Source organism: Odocoileus virginianus, chromosome X (assembly GCF_023699985.2).
Source record: "Odocoileus virginianus isolate 20LAN1187 ecotype Illinois chromosome X, Ovbor_1.2, whole genome shotgun sequence".
Lineage (NCBI taxonomy): Eukaryota > Metazoa > Chordata > Mammalia > Artiodactyla > Cervidae > Odocoileus > Odocoileus virginianus.
In genome coordinates, this window is record NC_069708.1 from 38,754,971 (window position 1) to 38,780,660 (window position 25,690).

A 25,690-nucleotide genomic window follows, 5' to 3' on the forward strand; every position below is an offset into this window, starting at 1 on the left:
TGTCTCCCACCTCAGTGCCAAAACATAAAGATGGACAATGATATACAGGAAAAGGTGATGTCAAAATAATGTCAAGTCAGTGATGGAGAAACAGTGAACACAGAAAGTGTCCTTTGACATCATGGTCAGTCATAGCTGTGCAACTCTCAAGAAACTTACTGGGATGAATTTTCCTGAAAGTGAAAGTCTCTCAGTCGTGTCTGACTTTTGCGTCCCCATGGGTATAGTCCATGGAATTCTCTAGGCCAGAATACCACAGTAGGTAGCCTTTCCCTTCTTCAGGGGATCTTCCCAACCCAGGGACTGTACTCAGGTCTCCCACATTGCAGGCAGATACTTTACCAGCTGAGCCACAAGGGAAGCCCAAGAATACTGAAGTGGGTAGCGTGTCTTTTCTCCAGCAGATCTTCCCAACCCAGGAATCGAACTGTATTCTCCTGTGTTGCAGAAGGATTCTTTACCAACTGAGCTATCAGGGAAGCCCTGATACAATCCTATGTGATCTCATTTAGTTTTGATCAACTATTTATCTGTTTAAAACTTGTTTTTAATTGCTTTTTCCCACTATTACCACTACAACATAATATTTTTAAAATATCCTTAAATGAGAAAAGAATGTGCAAATAGACATGATGATGAGACACTATTATTACACATTTTCACCTCATCAAAATCAGTTCATTTTATCCTTTCACTCATGCATTCATTAATCCTCATAAAACTATCTTTAAATTCCACCAGATAGAATGTAACACACCAACAGTGGCCCTTTGGGAATTATATGTGGGCAAACCAACATGTATATTTTCATGTATATGTGCATGAAATACACAGACATACACACTGCTTGAATTTTTATGACAAGCATATGTAAATTTTTATGATTAAGGGCAAAAAGTTTCTTCAAACAAACAAAACAAAAACATTTAAACCAGGGACAAAATAATTGTTTACTTCTCTTTATTACAATGCCAAAATAATTCTTAACTAGACACAGTTTCTAAACAGAAAAAAATTTTCATTTGTCAGGCCAAAGACAAATCTAGCCCACAAACTGATAGACATGTATGGTGACATCAGTTTTTAACTAAACAAGGTAATACTATTTAGATTAACATACTTCTTTGGTCAAACTAGTAAAGTATAAAAATGTTTTCAACTTTCAGGAATAAGAATATGGTCATTACATAAGACTAAAACATCAATAGCTGTGTCTGTGACATTCATTTGGGTTGACATCAGAAATCCACTAAATAATAGCATGAGGCATAAAGACACTGAATACTCATTTTTTAAAAAGATTCTAAGAAATCATGAATTTAAATTAATGCAGTGAGGTAACATCATCATTTTTGATTTATTTTGTTTATCTTCTTTTTGTCCAAGGCAGTTGTAGTAGAAAGTAAAGATATATAGGAAACAAAACTAAACAATGATATATCTATTAAAGAAAAAGACTGAGGCTGTGAAGATGAACAATTATTGGTAGAAATAGATTCTGTTAAAGTATAAACTTTTGGTCTTCTTGCACCCACTTCAAATAACTTCAAGATTAAAGTAAATGCCAATCTCCACATTTTGAACTGCAAACTGTTTTTCTAAATCACAACATCTATTCTTGAAATTTCACATGTCAAGAGCTCATTAATATCTTGAAATTTCACGTCAAGAGCTACATTTAGTTCTCTAAAAAGAACCACAGATTTTACATTTACTTACACAGATAACTGACACACAAAAATACAGCTCCTTCAATTGCAATTTGGAAGAAGTTAACTTTGGTTTAAAATCTCCCTGCAAAATTTTTTACAAAAGAGCAATGAAAGAACTATTTTAAATGAGATTAGCTGCTGTTGATAGGGATAATGCTTGGATAGAGTTTATAAATCAACAGAGGTTGTACTTAGGATTTATAATGAGTCATTTCAGAACTATCATCACTTAAATGGTATATAAATGTAAACAGTAGCAGGCGTTTAAAGTACTAAGCTGATCTTCACAAAATCATGGATGAAATCCATACACATAAAAAACCTCAAAGTGCATTTTTGACTGCTGTTGTCTGTAAGAAAATCTATAATCAAGATTAGAAAAGCAGTACAACTTAACAGTTCATCAGGATGAAATAACCAGATCAGGTCACCTATTCTGCCGGCTAATTACATAAATCTTCCTGCAAAAAAGAGAAAATCTTACTTAATTCCTTATCATAAAACTTCAGTTTATCAAGGCACAGAAGTTATACAAGCACATTAAAGTCACTGAAATTGTGAATTTTTAGAGAAAAAGAAAAAGATCATAAGGTGATTTGCAAACATGATAAAAATTCAGAACACTACCTTTTCCCCAAAATATTAGATATTTAAAACCAGAAGCTATATGTATATGGATGCCTACATTTTGTTTATAATAGGAAACTGGAAGCAGTCTCAAATACAGCAGTAGTGAACTGAACATAAATTACAGTGTTTGATTGAAAAAAATAATATGTATCCCATCACAATTAATTGGAAAATTGTATTTTTGGCTAGTTAAAATGTTGTTCAAGTAAAAAACATAAAAAAGTACATCTTCCCAAGGATGCAAAGATTTTTCAATATCCATAAATCAAGCAATGTGATACACACATTGACAAATTAAAGACTGAAAATCATATGAGCATCTCAGTAAATGCAGAAAAACCTTTTGACAAAATTTAGCATCCATATTCAATGAAAGCCCTGCAGAAAGTGAACATGGAGGGAACATATCTCCACATAATAAAAGCTACACAAACAAACCCACCCAAAATCTATACTCAATAATGAAAAGCTGAAAGCATTTCTTCTAAGATCAAGAACAAGACAAGTATGTCTACTTTCACCATTTTCTTCAACATAGCATTGTAAGTCCTAGCCATAACAATCAAACATAGAAAGAAATAAAAGGAATTCAAATTAGAAAAGAAGTAACACTGTAATGTGTTTGCAGATTACATAATACTACAAACAGAAAAGCCTAAAGACACCACCAGAAAACTATTAGAGTTCATCAATGAATTTGGTAGAGTTGTAGAATTCAAAATTAATAAACATAAATCTGCTCTATTTCTATACACTAACAATGAACTATCAGAAAGAGAAATTAAAAAGCAATCTATTTACCATTACTTAAAAAAAAATACCTAGGAGTAAACCTACCTAATCATCAGACAAATGCAAGTCAAAACCACCATGAGATATCACCTCATACCTATCAGAATGACTGTCATCAAAAAGAACACAAATGATGGAGAGGATGTGTAGAAACAGGAAGCCTCATACACTGTCAGTGAGAATGTAAACTGGTACAAGCCATTGCGGAAAACACTATGGAGGTTTCTCAATAAATTAAAAACAAAACTATGGAGAACAAGATGGTGGAGGAGGAGGTGGACATGGAGTACATCTCTCTTCACAGGTATATCAGGAATAAACCTTCAGACACAGAAGTGCATGCAGAACACCAGCTGAGAGCAGACAGGAGTACCCGACCAATGGAAAAGAATATATAGAACCACGCTAAACTCGGTAGGATGAAGGAACGAGGGGGAAAAACAGGAGTGTTAGTAGCACTGGACCTGCCCCTGGCGTGTGGGGGAACTGAAGCAGGGGTCCAATCCCCACAGTGAGGCAATTGTCTGAGTCAGAGGAGAAACATTTAAGGCTGAGAGTGAAACAGCTGATCTCTGGCAGCCTAAATGGAATGAGAATGAAGAATGTCATTGCCGCAGCAATATATACCCTGGACAGGAACACTGGTCCCCTGGAAGGTAGAGCAGCTGGGAGCTGGAGTTAGCAATTGTGGAGCAATCCCAGGGTGAAGGTTGCTGTTTACTGCGGAGAGATAGATTGAGGGAATGTGAAGGAGGAGATTGTGGCAAGAAATGCCTGTGGAGGAAAGACAGGCAGCCATGGAAGCAAGGCGATACTGCTGAGTTACGCATAGCAGGTGGAGTCACCACCATAGCCTTTCTCTCCCCACAGGCCAGCATCCTAGTTGAAGAATAGAGAGGCTGGCCCATCAAACGCCTGACTCACTGAACTACAGAGCAGCACCCCACCCAGGGTGCTCCCTTAAATGACTGATACCCCGAACTACAGAGGAGGACCCCACCAAGAGTGCCCCTTCAATTCCCTGATGTGCCATCTACAGAGGAGGACCCCAGCCAGGGGGGGTCCTCTCTGTGCCTGACACGTGGCACAACTGAGAAGGACCCCAGGCAAGGGAGCCATCTAAGTGCCTGAATGGGTGGAGCTACAGAGAAAATGGCCAAAGAAACCTTCTGATCACCAGCTACAAGAGGCTCTAAAAAAGACTCTGACAGGGCCTTAACTCCTGTGGCAGAGGCAGTCCATATCCCTGCGCACTTGGTGCCACTGGGGTCCCTGCAAGCCAAGCAGCTGTGCCACCTTCATGCTCAACTCACTGGGGCAAAACTTCCACAGGCAAAAAATGTCTTGTATGTATGTGCACTGGGTCGCTTCAGTCTTATCTGACTCTTCATGACCCTGTGGACTATGGCCTGCCAGGTTTCTCTGTCAGGGAGGGGAGTCCTCCAGGCAAGAATACTGGAGCGTATTGGCCAATACTGGTTGTCATACCCTTCTAGAGCACTATATTTCCTGCTTTCCTAGCTGCCAACACCCCTGAGTACCTGATGTTGCCAGACCCCTGGGACCAAGTAGCTGTACCAATTCCACACTTGGCCCTCACAAGGGCAAACCCAAGTCCTCCAGGGCACCCTCAGGAGCAAACCCCAAGGGAAGACCCAGATGTAGAGGTGGAAGTGAAGTGAGTGAAAGTCAATCAGTCATGTCCAACTCTTTTCGACCCCATGGGCTGTACCCACTAGACTCCTCTGTCCATGGGATTCTTCAGGCAAGAATACTGGAGTGGGTTGCCATTTCCTTCTCCAAGAGGTGGAAATAAAACCACAATTGAACCCAAGGGGCAGTGTGGCTAAGGAAGATCCAAAACCTTCCCATCAGCTATACAAGCTACTGATTAAATCCACACAATCAACTAGGCAGACTCTGTGTCCATGGAATATATAAAAGTACATTGAGAGCTTCCACAAAAGAAAACGCACTAGTTCTGATTACTGTGGACACTGGAGGCAAAATACACAGGAGTAGGACCAGATTAGAATCTGGGCTGCCCCCATAGCAGATCCAGAGACCAGCACAGTGTTGGAGGGCATTCTACGGAGGTGAGATGGACTGTGATTCCCAGTGAGGGAAAGGACTCTGACAGCAGTGACTTAAGAAAAACTTTTATTATTCTTATGTTTTAACTTGTTCTGTACAATCTTTTGGATACTTTTTTCTTTTTTCTCCCCTTTTGCCCCGTTATAGTTGATAATTTTGTTGGCACTAAGAAATCCAAGTAAGCTTTTAAGCTTTTTTTTTTGTCAGTCACATTTTTGTTGTTCTTATAAACATCTGCCTCTAACGTTGGGCTTTTGCAGTTTGGTGGAGTTTTCCTTTTTTATTTCTTTGCTCTTTTTTTTTATATTAATTTCTTAAACCTATTATTATTTTTTCTACATTCATTCCTTTGTTTACTTTTCCTACAGTTCTTTTCTCCTTGCAGTTAATCTTTAACATATATAAATCTTCCTTATCTACCTCTATTTAACTTTGCATATCTATTCTTTCTTTTCCTTTCTCTGCTTTTCTCTCACTACATTTGTTAATTTTATTTTCATTGCTTTATTCTCCAATTGGCACCTTGCTATAGTTTTGTTTTCCAGTTTCTGCTTTAGTTAGTTTTGTTCTGGTAGATATAATTTCTGGTTTCCTTTGTTCACCAGGTCAATCTATTGTACTTTATTTTTTGTGGACTATTTTGATTTTGCTTATGCATGTGTATGTATGTGTGTATGTTCAATCACAATTTTTATTGTTGTTATAAACTTTTGCCTCTATGTTGGGCTTTTGCAGTTCTGTGGAGTTTTCCTTTCTTATTCCCCTTTTTTCTTTCTTCTTCCATTTTTTTTCTTTTTTTATAATTCTAATTTTTAATTTTTTTAAACCTATTATATTTTTTCTACATTCATTCCTTTGTTTGCCTTTCCTATTTTTCTTTTCCCCTTATAGTTAAACTTTAATGTATATAAATCTTCTTCATCTACCTCTATTAAACTTTGCATATCTATTCTTTCCTTCTCTGCATTCTTTCCTTCTCTCTCAACATATTTGTTAATTTTGTTTTCATTACTTAATTTCCCACTTGGCATCTTGCCTTAGTTTTGTTTTCCAGTTTGGGTTTTTGTTAGTATTTTTCTTAACTTGTAAATAAAAATTTTGATACCCTTTGTTCCTTTGTTCTCCAGGTCAATTCACTGTACTTTATTTTTGTTGGACTGTTCTGACACTGCTCATGGGTGTATATGTATATTCAATTACTTTAATTACTATTTGCCAGATTTTGTATCTGCCATTTTATCTGGGGTTCATCTCTGGTTTCTTGTTTTCAGATATTCGTTTTAATCTCACTTAATGCCATAACAAACCACTTGTGAAATCTTTGTTCCTGACCAGAGATCAAGCCCTGAGCCTTTGGAGGGGGAGCACTGACTCCCAGACCCTAGACTACCAGAGAACTAACTCTCAGTTCAGTTCAGTCACTCAGTCGTGCCCGACTCTTTGCGACCCCATGAATCGCAGCACGCTAGGCCTCCCTGTCCATCACTAACTCCCGGAGTTAACTCAAACTCATGCCCATCGAGTCGGTGATGCCATCCAGCCATCTCATCCTGTTGTCCCCTTCTCCTCCTGCCCCCAATCCCTCCCGGCATCAGGGTCTTTTCCAATGAGTCAACTCTACGCATGAGGTGGCCAAAGTACTGGAGTTTCAGCTTCAGTATCAGTCCTTCCAATGAACACCCAGGACTGTTCTCCTTTAGGATGGGCTGGTTGGATCTCCTTGCAGTCCAAGGGACTCTCAAGAGTCTTCTCCAATACCACAGTTCAAAAGCGTCAATTCTTCAGCGCTCAGCTTTCTTCACAGTCCAACTCTCACATCCATACATGACCACTGGAAAAACCACAGCCTTGACCAGATGGACCTGTGTCGGCAAAGTAATGTCTCTGCTTTTTAATATGCTATCTAGGTTGGTCATAACTTTCCTTCCAGGGAGTAAGCATCTTTTAATTTTATGGCTGCAATCACCATCTGCAGTGACTTTGGAGCCCAAAAAAATAAAGTTTGACACTGTTTCCACTGTCTCCCCATCTATTTCCCACGAAGTGATGGGACCAGATGCCATGATCTTAGTTAGGGAGTATCAAATACTGAGAACTCACAAAAGAGAAACCACTTGAATACATCACCCAACTACAAGTATCACCCTGTATAGGACTCTTCATCAAAACAACAAACAAAACAAAAACACAAACCCAATTATCAGCAGACAGGATTACCACCTCACTCAGCCTTGCCCATCAGAGGAAAAACAAACAAACAAAAAATTAAAAACTCAGCACAAATCTGACCCTATAGGAAGTTTACACAAATCACTGGAGCAACCTTAGGAGGGCAGGAACCAAAAGGAAGAAAGAATTCAACCTACAAGGAAAGAATTCAACTTTCCTTGAAGCCTGGGGAAAGGACAACTCTAAAAAAGTAAGTAAAAAACAAAATGAAAAGGCAGAGAAATACAACACAAATGAAGGAACAAACTAGAAACAGAGAAGTCCAAATAAATGAAGAGGAAATAGGCAAAGTACCTGAAAAAGAATTCAGAATAATGATAGTAAAGATGATCAAAAATGCTGAAAGCAAAATGGAGAAAATGCAGCAATCAATTAACAAAGACCTAGAAGAATTAAAGAATAAACATACAGAGACAAACAATATAATTACTGAAATTAAATATACTCTAGAAGAAATCAATGCAGAATATCTGAGGCAGAAGAACGATTCAGTGAGCTTGAAGATAAAATGTTGGAAATAACTTCAGAAGAGCAGAATAAAGTAAAAAGAATGAAAAGAACTGAGGACAGTCTCAGAGCCCTCTGGGACAATATCAAATGCACTGACACTCAAACTATAGGGGAAATTATAGGGGACCCAGAAGGAGAAGAGAAAAAGAAAGGTATGAGAAAAATTTTGAAGAGATTATAGCTGAAAATTTCCTCAACATGGAAAAGGAAATAGTTAATCAAATCCAAGAGGCACAAAGAGTCCCATTAAACCCAAGGATAAACCCAAGGAGACAAAGGACAAGACACACACTAATCAAACTAACAAAGACTAAACACAAAGAAAGAATACTAAAATCAGCAAGGGAGAAGCAGCAAGTAACATACAAGAGAAACCCCATACACTTAATAGCTGATCTTTCAGCAAAAACTGTGCAGTCCAGAAGGGAATAGCAGGATATATTTGAAGTACTGAAAGAGAAAAATCTACAACCAAGACTACTGTACCTGGCAAGGATCTCATTCAAAATTGATGGAGAAATAAAAAGGTTTTCAGACAAGCAAAAGTTAAGAGAATTCAGTACCACCAAATCAGCTTTACAACAAATGTTAAAGGGACTTATATAGTCAAAAAACAAAAGAGAAGAAAAAGATTGACCCCAAATAATTGAGAAAATGGCAATAGGAACATAAATGTCAATAATTACTTTAAATGTAAGTGGATTAAATGCTCCAACCAAAAGACATAGACTGGCTGAATGGATACAAAAACAAGACCCATGTATATGCTATCTATAAGAAACCCACTTCAGACCCAAAGACACATATAGACTGAAATTGAGAGAATGGGTGCAAATGGGAAGCAAAAGAAACCTAGAGTAGCAATCTTCCTATCAGACAAAATAGACCTTAAAATAAAGAAGATTACAAGAGATAAGAAAGGATACTACATAATAATCAAGGGATCAATCCAAGAGGAAGACATAACAATTGTAAATATCTATATACTCAACATAGGAGCACCACAATACAGAAGACAAATATTAACAGACATAAAAGGAGAAACTGACAGTAACACAATAATAGTAGGAGACTTTTAACACCACACTCACACCAATGGACAGATTATCAAAACAGAAAATTAATATGGAAACACAAGTCTTAAACAACACATTAGATGAGATGGATCCCAATGATATCTTCAGGACATTCCATCCAAATGCAGAAGAATACACTTTCTTTTCAAGTGTACATGGAACATGCTCCAGGACAGACTACATCTTGTGTCACAAATAAAACCTCAGTATACTTAAGAAAACTGAAATTGTATCAAGCATCTTTTCCAACCAAAATGCTATGAGACTAGATATCAATTACAAGAAAAAAATGTAAAAAACACAAACACAGTGAGATCAAACAACACATTTCTAAATAAGAAACAGGTTACTGAAGAAACCAAAAGGGAAATCAAAAAATTCCTAGAAACAAATGACAATGAAAACACGACAACTCAAAAACCTACAAGATGCAGCAAAAGCAGTCCTAAGAGGGAAGTTTATAGCAATACAATCCTACCTCAAGAAACAAGAAAAACATCAAATAGACAACCTAACTTCACACCTAAAACAACTGGAAACAGAAGAACAACAACAAAAAAAAAACACAAAAAATAGTAGAACGAAAGAAATCATAAAGATCCAAGCAGAAATAAATGAAAAGAAAATGAAAGAAACAATAGTAAAGATAAATAAAACTAAAAGTCGGTTCTTCCAGAAGATAAAATTGACAAATCTTCAGCCAGACTAATCAAGAAAAGAAAGAAGAATAAACTCAAGAAAATTATAAATGAAAAAGGAGAGGTTACAACAGACTGCAGAAATACAAAGGATTATAAGAAACCACAGGGAGCCTGGTGGGCTGCCGTCTATGGGATCACACAGAGTCAGAAATGACTGAAGTGACTTAGCAGCAGCAGCAGCATGAACAACTGTATGGTAATACAATGAATAACCTGGAAGAAATCGACAGATTCTTAGAAAACTTCAACCTTCCAAGATTGAACCAGGAAGAAATAGAAATTATGAACAACCCAATTACAAGTACTAAAATTGAAGCAGTGATCAAAATCTCCCAAAAAACAAAAACCCATGACCAGATGGCTTCACAAGAGAATTCTATTAAACAATTAGAGAAGTTCAGTTCAGTTCAGTTCAGTTCAGTTCAGTTGCTCAATCGTGTCCAACTCTTTGTGAGCCCATGGACTGCAGCATGCCAGGCCTCCCTGAGTTTACTCACATTCATGTCCATTTAGTCGGTAATGCCATCCAACCATCTCACTCTCTGTTGTCCTTTCAAATCAGGGTCCTTTCGAATGAGTCAGTTACTCCCATCAGGTTGCCAAAGTATTGGAGTTTCAGCTTCAGCATCAGTCCCTCCAATGAATTAAGGACTGATTCCCTCTAGGATGGACTGGTTGGATCTCCTTGCAGTCCAAGGGACTCTCAAGAGTCTTCTCCAACACCACAGTTCAGAAGCATCAATTCTTTGGTGCTCAGCTTTCTTTATGGTCCAACTCTCTCATCCATACATGACTACTGGAAAAACCATAGCTTTGACTAGACAGACCTTTGTTGGCAGAGTTACGTCTCTGCTTTTCAATATGCTATCGAGGTTGGTCATGACTTTTCTTCCAAGGAGCAAGCATCTTTTAATTTCATGGCTAAAGTCACAATCTGCAATGATTTTGAAGCCCCCAAAAATAAAGTCTGTCATTGCTTCCACTGTTTCCCTATCTATTTGTCATGAAGTGGTGGGACTAGATTCCATGATCTTAGTTTTCTGAATGTTGAGTTTTAAGTCAATTTTTTCACTTTTCTACCCATCCCTCTCTTTTTTCTTGGGGATGGTCTTGATCACTGACTCCTATACAATGTCACAAATCTCCATCCACAGTTCTTCAGTCACTGTGTCTATCAGATCTAATCCCTTGAATCTATGTCTCACTTCCACTGTATAATCGGTAAGGCATTCGATTCAGGTCATACCTGAATGGTCGAGTGGTTTTCCATACTTTCTCGAATTTAAGTCAGAGAAAACTACAGCCCAATACCGCTGATGAACTCAGATGCAAAAATCCTCAACAAAATTTTAGCAAACAGAATTCAGCAATACATCTAAAAGCTCATAGACCATGATCAAGTTGGGTTTATTCCAGGAATGCAAGGACTCTTCAATACATGCCAATCAATCAATGTGATACACCATATTAACAAACTTAAAGATCAAAACCAGATGATAATCTCAATAGATGCAGAAAAAGGCTTTGACAAAATTCAGCACCCATTTATGATTAAAATAAATTAAAACTTATGATTAAAATAATTTATGCACTTTCAAAAAATGTGAATAAAAGGAAACTAGCTCAACACAGTAATGGCCATATATGATAAGTGTATAGCAAACATTATTCTCAATGGTGAAAAACTGAAAGCATTCCATCTAAGATCAGGAACAAGTCAAGGGTGTCCACTTTAACCACTATCATTCAACATAGTTCTGGAAGTCCTAACTATAGCAATCAGAGAAGAAAAAGAAGTAAAATGAATTCAGATTGGAAAGGAAGAAGTAAAGCTCTCACTGCTTTCAGATTACATAATACTGTACGTAGAAAACCCTAAAGATAGTATCAGAAAATTACAAGAGCTAATTAGTGAATTTAGCAAAGTCAGAGGATACAAAATAAATACACAGAAATCATGTGTATTTCTATATAATAACAATGAAAAATCAGAAAGAGAAATTAAGGAATCAATCCCATTCACCACTGCAACGAAAAGAATAAAATATCTAGGAATAAACTTACCTAAGGAGACAAAAAACTGTACACAGAAAAGTATAAGACACTAATGAAAGAAATCAAAGATGACATAAAGAGATGGAGATATATTCCATGTTGCTGGGTAGGAAGAATCAATATTGTAAAAATGACTATACTACCCAACACAATCTACTGATTCAGTGAGATCCCTATCAAATTACCAATTGCACTTTTCACAGGACTAGAACAAAAAATTTCACAATTCATATGGAAACACAAAAGACCCCAAATAGCTAAAGTAGTTTTGAGAAAGAAGAATGCAGCTGAAGGAATCAACCTTCCTGACTTCAGATTATACTACAAAGCTACAGTCATGAAGACAGTATGGTACTGGCACAAAAACAGAAATATAGACCAATGGAACAAGATAGAAAGCCAAGAAATATAGCCATGCACCTATGGGTACCTTATTTTTTACAAAGGAGGCAAGAATATACAATGGGCCAAACACAGCCTCTTCAATAAATGGTGCTCAGAAAACTGGACAGCTACATGTAAAAGAATGAAATTAGAATACTTCCTAACACCATACACAAAGATGAACTTAAAATGGATTAAAGACCAAAATGTAAGACCAGAAACTATAAAACTCTTAGAGGAAAACATAGGCAGAACGCAACATAAGTGAAAGCAAGATCCTCTATGACCCAGGTCCTAGAGTAGTGGAAATAAAAACAAAAGTAAACAAGTAGGATCTTATTAAACTTAAAAGCTTTTGCAAAGGAAACTATAAGCAAGATGAAAAGACAACCCTCAGAATGGGAGAAAATAATAGCAAATAAAACAACTGACAAAGGATTAATTTCCAAAATATAGAAGCAGCTCATACAACTCAATACCAGAAAAACAAACAACACAGTCAAAAAGTGGGAAAGAGCCCTAAACAGATATTTCTCCAAAGAAAATACACAGATGGCTCACAAACACATGAAAAGATACTCAACATCACTCATTATTAGAGAAATGCAAATCAAAACTACAATGAGATATCACCTTGCACCGGTCAGAATGGCCATCCATCAAATAGTCTACAAACAATAAATGCTGGAGAGGGTGTGGAGAAAAGGGAATACTCTTGCACTGTTGGTGGGAATGTAAATTGATATAACCACTATGAAAGATGGTATGGAGATTCCTTAAAAAACTAGGAATAAAACCACCATATGACCAAGCAATCCCACTCCTAGGCATACACCTTAAGGAAACCAAAATTGAAAGAGACACATGTATCCCATTGTTCACTGCAGCACTATTTACAACAGATAGAACATGGAAGCAACCTAGATGTCCACTGACAGATGAATGGATAAAGAAGTTGTGGTACATATACACAATGAAATATTATTCAGCCATAAAAAGGAACACATTTGAGTCAGTTCTGATGAGGTGGATGAATCTAGAACCTATTACACAGAATGAAGTGAGTCAAAAAGAGAAAGATAAATAACATATTCTAACACCTAACGGAATCTAGAAAAATGGCACTGAAGAATTTATTTACAGGGCAACAATGGAGAAACAGACATAGAGAATAGACTTATGGACATGGAGAAAGGGCAGGAGAGGGTGAGATGTATGGAAAGAGTAACATGGAAACTTACATTACCATATGTAAAATAGATAGCCAATGAGAATTTGCTGGGATGGCTCAGGAAACTCAAACAGGGGCTCTGTATCAACCTAGAGGGGTTGGATGGGGAGGGAGATGGGAGGGAGGTTCAAAAGGGAGGGGATATATGCATACCTATGGCTGTTTCATGCTGAAGTTTGACAGAAAACAGCAAAATTCTGTAAAGCAATTATCCTTCAATAAAAAATAAATAAATTTTTAAAAAAAGAACTACTTTATGACCCATAAATTCCACTCCTGGGTATATATCCAAAAAAATACCAAAAACACTAATTATAAAGATACATGCACCCTAATACTTACAGCAGCATTATTTGCAATTGCCAAGTTAGGGAAGCAACCTAAGCGGCCATCAACAGATGAATGGGTAAGGAAGATGTGGCATGCACACATATCCGTGTGTGTGTGTGTGTGTGTGTCTGTGTTTAATGGAATTACTACTCAGCCAGAAAAAAGAATGAATTGTTGCCATTTGCAACAACATAAATGGACTTGGGTGGGTATTATGCTAAGTGGAATAAGTCAGACTAAGAAAGACAAATACTGTATCACTTTATATGTGAAATCTAAAAAAATATAACAAACTAATGAATATAAAAAAGACTCACAGATATAGAGAACTAGTGGTTACCAGTGGGAGAGGAAAGTGGGAAGGGGCAATATAGGGGTAGCAGATTAAGAGATATAAACTATTATGTATAAAATAAACTACAAAAACACATTATACAACACAGGGGATATAGCCAATATTTTATAATAACTGTAAGTGGAGTATAACTCAAAAATGGTCAGTCACCATATTATATACCTGTAACATGTAATATTGTACCTTAACTATACTTCAATTGTTTTTAAACATACATCTTCTGGAAGAAAATTATAGAGACTATGACCTGTTCACTAAAATCTCCCCTTCTCCTCCTAGCTGGGAGTAGACATGTGGCCCTCAAACTAGAGATGAATTTTGTGCCTCCGTATAACTCTATAACTATAGGTAGATGTCCAAGGGAACGTAGATGTGTGTCCAGGGAACAAGAACAAACGTTGATATATGCCACTCCAAGCCTTAAAAGGACAAAGGTCTATCATCCATGCTCTATCTCCTTTCTGGAAAGTGAAACCTGGGCAAACCTGCAACCCTGTTTAGAACAGGCAAGCGAGGAATACCCCAGGGGATGATTTTTCAAGCCACTGGATTTGAGTCTCTTTATTATATCCCCTTATTCTTTGATTCTAACAAATGCAGCATGGCTTAGAAAAATGTCATAACTAATGTTTACAGCAGATATAAAATAACAAGTGACAGCAGTTATTACAACTGTTTTTGTATTTTTGCTTTCATAATACACTGTATACATAGTACTTTTGTAATTAAAAAAAAGTAAAAGCAGGATTTTAATGAATTTTAAAATATAAATCATTATTTCTTCTCTGATCCTATCTTTGCAATTTTCCCTTAATACAGAATTTAGCCATTGAACACAACAGTTAAACTATATATGTATATAGACTAAAAATAGTCTCTATATTGGGGAGGTGGGGGCTGTAAACTTTTTCTTTAAAGGGATTGACAGTAAATATTTTACTTTCTGCAGGCCATTAGGTTTCTGTCACATCCACTCACCTCTGCCACTGGATTACAAACGCAGACATAGACAATACATAAATGAATGGACGTGGCTGTGTTCCAATACAACTTCATTCACAAAGACAGGCAGCTGGCCTGTGGACCATAGTTTGCACACCCCTGTCTATAATATGATCCTCAGTGTATCATATTACATAGCTTTAGTTCAACTCAGTTGCTCAGTCGTGTCCAACTCTTTGCGACCCCATGAGTCACAGCATGCTAGGCCTCCCTGTCCATCACCAACTCCCGGAGTTTACTCAAACTCATGCCCATCGAGTCGGTGATGCCATCCAACCATCTCATCCTCTGTCATCCCCTTCTCCTCCTGCCCCCAATCCCTCCCAGCATCAGGGTCTTTTCCAATGAATCAACTCTTCACATCAGGTGGCCAAAGTATTGGGAGTTTCAACTTCAACATCAGTCCTTCCAATGAACAACCAGGACTGATCTCCTTTAGGATGGACTGGTTGGATCACCTTGCAGTCTAAGGGACTCTCAAGAGTCTTCTCCAACACCACAGTTCAAAAGCATCAATTTTTTGGCGCTCAGCTTTCTTCACAGTCCAACTCTCACATCCATATATGACCACTGGAAAAACCATAGCCTTGACCAGATGGAACTTTGTTGGGAAAGTAATGTCTCTGCTTTTTAATATGTTGTCTAGGTTGGTCATAACTTTCCTTCCAAGGAGTAAGCATCTTTTAACCTCATGGCTGCAGTCACCATTTGCAGTGATTTTGAAGCCCCAAGAAAATAAAGCCAGCCACTGTTTCTACTGTTTCCCCACCTATTTCCCATGAAGTGATGGGACCAGATGCCATGATCTTAGTTTTCTGAATGTTGAGCTTTAAGCCAACTTTTTCACTCTCCTCTTTCATTTTCCTCTTTCACTTTCATCAAGAGGCCTTTCAGTTCTTCCTCAGTTTCTGCCATAAGAGTGATGTCATCTGCATAGCTGAGGTTATTGATATTTCTCCTGGCAATCTTGATTCCAGCTTGTGCTTCTTCCAGCCCAGAGTTTCTCATGATGTACTCTGCATATAAGTTAAATAAGCAGGGTGACAATATACAGCCTTTATGTACTCCTTTTCCTATTTGGAACCAGTCTGTTGTTCCATATCCAGTTCTAACTGTTGCTTCCTGACCTGAATATAGGATTCTCAAGAGGCAGGTCAGGTGGTCTGGTATGCTCATCTCTTTCAGAATTTTCCACAGTTTATTGTGATCCACACAGTCAAAGGCTTTGGCATACTCAATCAAGCAGAAATAGATGTATTTCTGGAACTCTCTCGCTTTTTTGGTGATCCAGCGGATGTTGGCAATTTGATCTCTGGTTCCTCTGCCTTTTCTAAAACCAGCTTGAACATCTGGAAGTTCACGGTTCATGTATTGCTGAAGCCTGGCTTGGAGAATTTTGAGCATTACTTTACTAGCGTGTGAGATGAGTGCAATTGTGTGGTAGTTTGAGCATTCTTTGGCATTGCCTTTCTTAGGGATTGGAATGAAAACTGACCTTTTCCAGTACTGTGGTCACTGTTGAGTTTTCCAGATTTGCTGGCATATTGAGTGTAGTACTTTCACAGCATCATCTTTCAGGATTTGAAATAGCTCAACTGGAACTCCATCACCTCCACTAGCTTTGTTCATAGCGATGCTTTCTAAGGTCCACTTGACTTCACATTCCAGGATGTCTGGCTCTAGGTGAGTGATCACACCATTGTGATTATCTAGGTCGTGAAGATCATTTCTGTACAGTTCTTCTGTGTATTCTTGCCACCTCTTCTTAATATCTTCTGCTTCTGTTAGGTCCATACCATTTCTGTCCTTTATCAAGCCCATTACATAGCTTAGACTGTTTTAAAACATTAAAGAAAAGTAATAGCAACTTTCATTCTCCATGACTGGAAAAATCTTTCAAAAAAACTGAATATGCGAAAAATGCAAAATAAACATGTTCTGTAAAAACTTTCTTATCCCATTCTTTCAAGAAATGAAAAGTAAGCTCTCCTGAACCCTAAACAATCAACAAATAGCATTTATGAAGTGTCTACGCACAGATGTTATTCAGGATACAAAGACAAGGTCCTTAACATGCTGACATGATGGTAGGATATGTGGTATTTGTTATTGTTGAATTGCAAGGGTTAATTTACTTTATCTCCAATCTCCTGTATAGTCAATGATACACATCCAACAACATGGCTAGGTTACAAATGCTGACCATGGACTATCAATACGAGTTCCTGACCTCTTCACATTCATACATTCTCATATTGAGTCATTTACCCAAAAATTATTTACTAAGCACCTGTGTACCAAGCATCTGAGAGCAGATACAGTATATAACATGAGACTTCTTGAAATTTCTTTGAAACAGCTCTCATGGCTTAAGAGAAAGTTTATGTTAAGGGAAGTCAGGAGATAGCTTAGAGTAGTCCTACATAAGCACACAGGTGAATTTTCATGTCATCTTTAAAAACTCTGGTACATTTTATATCTTACTCTATTATATATTCATTTTAAGTAATATTTTTAAATGCTCTCCATTCAATTGAAGGTATTGGTGTTTAAATATATATATGTATTATATACATATTATATATGATGGCAACCCACTGCAGTATTCTTGCCTGGAGAATCCTCATGGAGAGAGGAGACTGGTGGGCTACAGTCCATAGCATTGCAAAGTCAGACACAACTGAAGCAACTTAGCATGCACAGGTAGACAGACACAGAAATATAGATGTGTATGAATGGCTTAATATACATTAATATATTAACTAGCTCTGTCCACTGAGAGAGCCTAGAAACCATAACACTCCAGTAAGAATGACATCTAGTACTCTGAGCATGGTTTCTAAACCTTATTCTCAAATACACAGAGAGGGCTCATGGATAAGTGATTGTTTCTAGGGCTAGAGCAGGGAAAACACAAGATGAGCCTGGAGCATCTTGCAGTGTCAGAAAGTAAGGAAGTGCTCAAACAAGGATTGGATATTTCACAATGACACAGGAACCAACTGAAAGGAACTCACAATGACCAAAGCTGGAACAATTTGAGCAACAAAATAAACAATGGCAACATGAGATTATAACCTAGAGAATAAAATATCCATTAACCCACAGTTATACATATATAATTTAATAAATAAATGAGGAAGAAGAAACAGTTCTTATTTATAGAAGAAATGCAATAAATAAATGAAGATAGGAAGAGGAAAATAGATAATTACCATTAGGCAAACATTAGTATACCTTGGGGGAGACAATTCGAGACTATTAACAACTGAAAACAAAGTGGGATCCTGGACTAGATCCTGAAGCAGAAAAATAACATTACTGAAAAAAACTAGTGAAATTCAAATTAGGTCTACAGTTTAGTGGTTAGTATTCACCAATATTCATTTCTAAGTTTTGACAATGGTACTATGGCTACAGAAGATATTAACATTAAGGGGAGCTAAATAAAGTGTATACAGAAACTCTGTATTAATTTTGAAACTTAACCACAAATCTAGAATTTGTTCAAAAAATCTTAATACTTTAATGCATTATATTGTTTATAAAATTTATACAAGAGGAAGATGCTCCACTGTCTATCCCTTGTCTTCAAATGCCACCACCACCTAAAGTACCAGAACACCACTACAGTTTGAAAAGCATGATTCTAATCTATTCAACAGTAGAACTTAATAAGAAATAAGCAAAAATGCAAGGTAGTGATTTTCTACTGTCTACAAATTAGAATTAGTTAGAATAATTCAACTAATCTATTTTTAATAAATATATACAGGTACATCAACAACAAACACAGTGTGGTACATTTTGAAGAATGCTGGAACAGGAATAAGATCTGAGTTTTTCCCCAGCCATCTGCTTGTTTGACTATAGGCAAACCTCAACTTTCTCATCAACAGATGACTCTCTTATAAACTACTGTGAATCTACCTCCTGTAGATCAGCAAGGACCAATGCTGCACTGAGTATGTATAAGGTAATTCTAAATTCCCATTACTAGAACAGTGGCTTGGAAAATACAATATTTATCAAATATTTAAGAACTGCTATATTCCAGACCTCTCAAGCACTGGGGATATAAAGATGACTAAGACCTGATCCCTAATTTCTAAGAGTCTAACAAGGCCAACAGATTTATAAATAATAATAATACTGTATGGAAAATATTACAAGGATATACAGAATACTTAAAAGTATAGACAAATAGAAAAATCAATACTACTTGGATTATCAAGGAAGATATCACTAGAAAGTGGTATACTAGCTATGTCCTAAAGGAGGAGTACTCTATTTGCATAGAATAGAGGCCAGCATGAAAAAAAGGCATAAAGATGTAAGAGAACACTGTATACTTCGAGAGTATATGATGGAATATTGCTGAAGCAGCTGGTAGGTGGCAGGGAAAATTTCTCTGAGACTTTACAACTGCAAATTTGAACCACAGGTGACTATGATATTCTAATGCATACTATTCACATAAACCAAGAATCATCAAGCTGAGAAATTAACATACAAATTGTTTTGAGCCAGAGCAGTAGACAGAATAATGGGGAACCATTATTCCCCAAAGATGTCCATATCCAAATTCCCAGAAGCTGTGAATAAGTTATCTTATATGGCAAAAGGGACTTTGCTAACGTGTAAATTAAGTATCCTAAGATAGGAGGAATATCCTACATTATATATGTAGGCCCCAATGTAAACAGAAGGTTCCTTATGAGGGAGGCAAGAAGGTCAAAGGCAGAAAAACAAGATGGCATGATAGAGGTTGAACTGAGGCTCTTGAAGACAGAGCAAGGGGACAAGAGCCAAGGAATGCAGGTGTCCTCTGGAAACTGAAAAAGATAAGGAAACAGATGTTCCCCTGAATCCTCCAAAAGGAATGAAACACTGCCTGCCTATGACCTGATTTCAGACCCGTAAAATTCATTTCATACTTCTGACCTACAGAACTGTAAAAGAATAAATTTTGTGTTGTGATACAATACTACATGGGATATCCCAGGTGGTGTAGTGGTAAAGAATCCACCTGACAATGCAAGAGACAAAGGAGATGCTGGGAGATTCCTGGATTAGGGAGATCCCCTGGAGAAGGAAATGGCAATCCATTCCAATATTCTTGCCTAGGAAACTCCATGGACAGAGGAGCCTGGTGGACTACAATCCATGGAGTCGCAAAGAGTTGAACATGACTTAGTGACAAAGAGCAACAGCAGCAAGCTACTACATACGTGACAATTTGTTACAGGGACAACAGGAAACTCATATAGTCAGTAATAGCACCAGGTGACCAGGCAAGAGAAAATGCAAAACCACTTAGTACAAATATACCCCATCAGCCACAGAGCATTCCCACGGATAAACCGCCACTAAAAAAAATCTGGAAAAACATTTTAGGGAAAGAAAAGAAGAAAAAGTACTGACCCTAAAGATAGAAAATGACAAACAGGAGTATTAAACCTCAAAGAACTTCACATAAAACTTCACATGCTTTAAAAAAATGAATTGAAACACACGGGAAGAACATGACAACTTTTTAAAAAATTACTCAATGAAAGTCATTTAAGAAAATAATAGCTAGGTTAAATAAAAAACTAGACATATTTCAAGACAGAATTGGGCTTCCCAGGTGGCACAGTGCCAATTAAGGAGACACAAGAGACATGGCTCAGGAAGATCCCCTGCAGTAGGAAATGGCAACTTGCTCCAGTATTCTTACCTGGAAAATTCCATGGACAGAGGAGCCTAGCGAGCTACAGTATATGGGGTCGCAAAGAGTTGGACATGACTGAGTAACTGAACACACATACAAGACAGAACTGAGATTCCCTGGTGGCTCAGTAGTAAAGAATCCACCTGCAGTGCAGGAGATGTGGGTTATGCAAGTTTGATCCCTGGGTCAGGAAGTTCCCCTAGAGGAGGAAATGGCAACCAATTCCAATATTCTTGATGGGATAACCCCATGGACAGAGGAGCCTACAGTCCATGTGGTTGCAAAAGAGTGGGACATGCTTTAGCAACTAAACAATAACAACAACAAGACAGAACTAATGAACTAGAAGTCTGCAAACATTTTCTATAAAGGGCCAGAGAGTAAATTTTTAGGCTTTGCAGATGACACAGCTTTTGCTGAAGCTACTTAACTCTGCCTCTGTAGTGTAAAAGCAGCCATAGTCAATGTCACTACGTAAACAGGTATTAAGTATATAATAATCATGGTTGTATTCCAATAAGACTTTATTTTAAAAAACAAGTGGAGAATTCTCTGGTGTTACAGTGGATGGGAATCCATCTGCCAATGCAGGGGACACAGGTTCGATCCCTGTTCTGGGAGGATTCCACATGTCATGGGGCAACTAAGCCCATGAGCCGTAACTACTGAGCCCGTGTGTCTAGACCCCATGCTCTGCAACAAGAGAAGCCACTGTAATGAGAAGCTCATGCACCGCAACACAGCACAACCAAAAATAAATAAATAAAAACAAGTGGCTAACCTGTGGGCCATAGTTGGTAACCCCAGAACAAGAAGATAAAGATGAGGAAACTACTCAGGATGTAGTATCAAAATGTAAAAAGATGAAAAATATGAAAGAGATATTAAAAGGCCTTTCCCTTCTCCAGGGGATCTTCCCAACCAAGGGATCAAAGCCAGGTCCTCCCACATTGCAGGAGGATTCTTTACGAGCTGAGCCACAAGGGAAGCCCTTAAAAGGCCTAAAGGATAGAATGAGAAGGTGCAATATATAAGAGAATTTCTAAAAGAAAGAATAAGAGAGAAATAATATTTGAAGAAACAGTTGAGTGTTTTCCCACCAACAAAAGGCATAAATCATCTGATTTCAAGAAACAAAACAATTTCTGAACAAGTATAAATAGAAATAAAATCCACACCTCAACAAATTACTACACAACTATAAGGACAAACAGAAGAATATTAAAACAATCAGAAAAAAAAGAGAATTCATCTAACAAAGAATGACATTTCTCAACAACAAAAGAAGCTAGAGGACAAAGTCTGAAAGAAAATTACCTTCAGTGTGTAATCACAGAATCAACTAAACTATAATTTGAGATTGAGAGTGAAACAAAAGCATTAACAGACAAAGACAGAGCTTAACACTAACATTCAGGTTGAAGGAACTTAAGGAAGCAGGATATTGTCTCCAGAATGAAGAGAAAGCAAAGACAAAAAAAAAAAATATTGACAAACACAAGGGCATATCCAAACAAGTATTTAGTCCAAAAATAAAATGAAGTGTTAGTCACTCAATTGTGTCCGACTCTTTGTGACCCTATGGACTGTAGCCCACAAGACTTCTCTGTCCATGTGGGATTCTCCAGACAAGAATACTGGAGTGGATAGCCATTCCCTTCTCCAGAGGATCTTCCCAATCCAGGGATCAAACCTGGGTGTCCTACATTGCAGGCAGATTCTTTACCATCTGAGACACCAGGGAAGCTCATCAAATATTAATTAAAAAAATATAAGATCAAAGTATTACCAAAATGCTAGGTAGCAATAAACATGAGGGGGTGTTCATTGTATTGCTTGAAAAGAGTAAGTACTTTGATGATTCTGAAAGTATAATTTGAATATATATGCCAAAAGTTTAAGCATATTCTAGACCAAAGGTAGAGAAATTTCATCTGTAATTCCAACCCAGTTGTGAGGAGGGAAAAAGTACAAATATACCTCTACTCAATACAAGACAGAAAATTAAGAGAAGAAAAAAAAGGAATGGTACAGTAAAGAGAACACACAAATAAGATAGTAGAAACACATTCAAATACTAGTAAATCATGATAAATATACTAAATTCAGTTAATAAAGACTGCCAGATTGAAGTAATAAAGTAAAATCTACTTATATGCTATTTGTAAGATGCATACATATTAAGATGCAGAAAGACTGAAAATAAAAGGAGAAGAAATCTTGGGGGAAAAAACAAGAAAATCTCATATTGCTATGTAATATAAAAAACAAACTTTAAGGCAAAAGGCATTAGCAAGGGGAAAAAACATAAGGTAAACTACATGGGGATATCATTAATTCTAAATCTACATGCTTTTATGAATACTCAAGAATACATAAAGCAAAAATTAATAGAATTATAAAGAAAAAATAAGAATGCCACACTCAGTAAAAGTGATATCTAATAAACACCTCCCAATTAATACAGCAATCAGATAACAGATATTCTGAACCAAGAAAATTAACAAGTTTGATTTAATGAAGAGATGGATCTCCATATCCAACAATCAGCAAAAGTTCTCTCTTTTAGTTTTATTTCTACATTAAATTTACTCATAAAAACATTCTAAAAACATACAATTTTTCCTTTAAACAAAGTATACTAAAACATAAAAAAAACCTTTTAAGTTACATGGAGTCATATAATTATAAACCATAAAACAATTCTCAAAAATACTAAATAACTGAAATGACACAAAGCTAATTATCTGACATTAATGTAATTAAATTATAAATTGATTATTCAAAAAAGAATAGTTAAAAATTATATTTGGTAAGAAATGTATGAAGAACTCTCAAAACTCAACAGTAAAACAATCCAAATTGAAAACAGTCTAAAGACATGAAGACATTTCATCAAAGAGAATACACAGATACCATATAAGCACCTGAAAACTGGTCAACATTATTAGACATTAGGGCAGTGTGAAGTAAAACTCCAATGAGATATCACTACACACTAGCCAGAATTGAACTCTCCTCACTCCCCCACCAGGAAGAGTTAACAACAACAAATGCTGTCAAAGATAACAAAGAAACTGAAACACTCATACATTGCTAGTGGGACTGTAAGATGGTATAAGCACTCTGAAAACTTGACTGCATTTCTTAATAAACTAAAATAAGCATGCCATTACCATATGACCCAGCAAGTGAACTGCTGAGCATTTATCCCAGAAAAATAAAAACTTAAGTTCACGCACACAAAAACCTACAGATGAATGTTAACACAATTCTATAAGAGCCAAAAACTAGAATCAGTTCAAATGCCATTCAACAGGTGAATGGTTAAACAAACTATGATACATACAGAATACAGAATACTACTCAGTAATAAAAAGGAAAAAAAAAACTATTGATATATATAACAACTTTTATAAATCTCCAAGTAACAACTTTGATGAATTATGCTGAGTGAAAAAAGACAAGGCCAAAATGCACACTGTACAGTTTCTTCCTCAAAATGACAAAATTATACAGCTAAAAATCAAATCAGTGGTTGCTGAGGCTAGAAATAGGGGAGGTAGAGGAAGGAGGTAGGTACAGACATAGAAAGGCAAAATGAGGAATCCATAGTGCTGGAACTATTCAGTATTCTGAATTTTTTCTATACTGAATCAAATTTAAACATGATAAAAACTTACATATTTTCTCCTCATCCTCTTTTTTTGGCGAGCATATTGTAGGACACATAAAAAGGTAACAGTGGGTTGCAGGCAGGAAGATTGAAGAGGCACACTAGAACTTTTACATTCTCACTTCCCTGTTTTATCACGAGTGTTCAAAATTATTAATATTGAAATAAAAATGTATATAGAAATCTAAAAATATATTTCTAAATAACTAATGGATCAAAAAAGAGATCATAATGGCTATAAGACTTAAAACTTGTACAAGATAGCTAATGTGATCCTAAAAGGGAGCTAGAATCATAAACACACTAAACATAAAGCTAAAATACAAAGAACTAAGAAATCAACTCTAGAAGTTAGAAAAAGGACTAAGACTAATTTCAAGCCAAAGAAAGGACGGAAACAATAAATATAAGCATAGATATTAATTAGATAGAAAACAAAGATAACATAGAAGGTTACAACAAAGCAAAACCTGGTTCTTTGAAAAGACTAACAATATAGACAAATCTCTACCAAGACAGAGCAGGGAGAAACAGAAAAAAGGAACATGTAATACTAAGAATTTTAAGTTTCCACTGCTATCAAGAATAGTATCGCAGTTTCTCAAAAAACTTAAAAATAGAATTACTATATGATCTAGTAATCCCAATTCTGGGTATATATCCAAAAGAACTGAACACAAGATCTTGAAGATACATTTGCACATTCATGTTCATAGCAGCATTATTTACTATGTGCCAGAGGTGGAAGTGAGTCAAGCATTCATCAACAGATGAATGAATATGTTGTATTGTGTAAACATACAATGGAATATTATTCAATCTTAAAAAGGAAGGAAATTCTAACACATGATACAAAATAGATGAGCCCTGAGGACTTATAAGTCCTTGAGGACTTATACTATGTGAAATAAGCCAGTTACAAAAAGACAAATAATATCTAATTTCCACTCTATGAGGTATCTGTGTGCATGTGTGCTAAGTCGTTTCAGTGGTCTGACTCTATGCGACCCCACATACTGTAGCCCGCCAGGCTCCTGTTTGCATGGGGAATCTCCAGGCAAGAATATTGGAGTGGGTTGCTGTGCCCTCCTCCAGGGGATGTTCCCGACCCAATGACTGAACTCCTTGTCTCATGTCTACCACTAGCACCACCTGGGAAGCCTATATGAGGTATCTAGAGAAGTAAAATTTATGGAGACA

At 36.8% G+C, this 25,690-nt stretch overlaps 1 protein-coding gene across 2 annotated transcripts in view; it reads right to left on the reverse strand.

Annotated features, from left to right (window-relative positions):
• CHM (CHM Rab escort protein) overlaps window positions 1-25,690 on the reverse strand; it is a 225,664-nt gene that overhangs the window by 171,554 nt on the left and 28,420 nt on the right. The window lies entirely within an intron of this gene.